The sequence below is a fragment of the Halyomorpha halys genome, unplaced genomic scaffold, assembly GCF_000696795.3.
Source record: "Halyomorpha halys isolate HHAL.00 unplaced genomic scaffold, Hhal_1.1 Scaffold25.1, whole genome shotgun sequence".
Lineage (NCBI taxonomy): Eukaryota > Metazoa > Arthropoda > Insecta > Hemiptera > Pentatomidae > Halyomorpha > Halyomorpha halys.
This window is the reverse complement of record NW_027107314.1, coordinates 1,215,191-1,215,703: the sequence shown is the minus strand read 5'-3', so window position 1 is coordinate 1,215,703 and position 513 is coordinate 1,215,191.

The following is a 513-nucleotide window of genomic DNA, read 5'->3' as shown; positions in this document are numbered from 1 at the left end:
TTTGTGGAAAATTTTAGATAACGATATAAGATACTTAATAAGTTCTATATCCGAAGTCCGAGAACAATCATATTACCATTTGAAAATAATCAACGCACTACTCACTTCTAGTGACAATTCGAACGAATTCTCAAAGCAAGAAATAAATACATATGTATCAAATAAAACGATGGTTGAGTAATATACCTATGGCAATACGTAAATAATTATATTATTTCATTTTTGTGTTGTTTTTATATTATTATATGGACATACGGCGTTGAGCTTTGGGGCTCCACTAAACCTTCGAATTCGTCTCGTATCCAATCCTTACAATCCAAAATCCTTCGTAAAATCCTAAATGCTCCCTACTTTGTCACCAATCAAATCATCGCTCATATCAGGACCTCAAAGTCCCCTATGTTGCCGATTTGGCCAGAACCAGATACCAATCCTTCCATAATAAACTTCTCAACCACTCAAACCAACTCGTTTCTAACCTGGCTTCTACTTCACTACCTAATAATCCTCCTA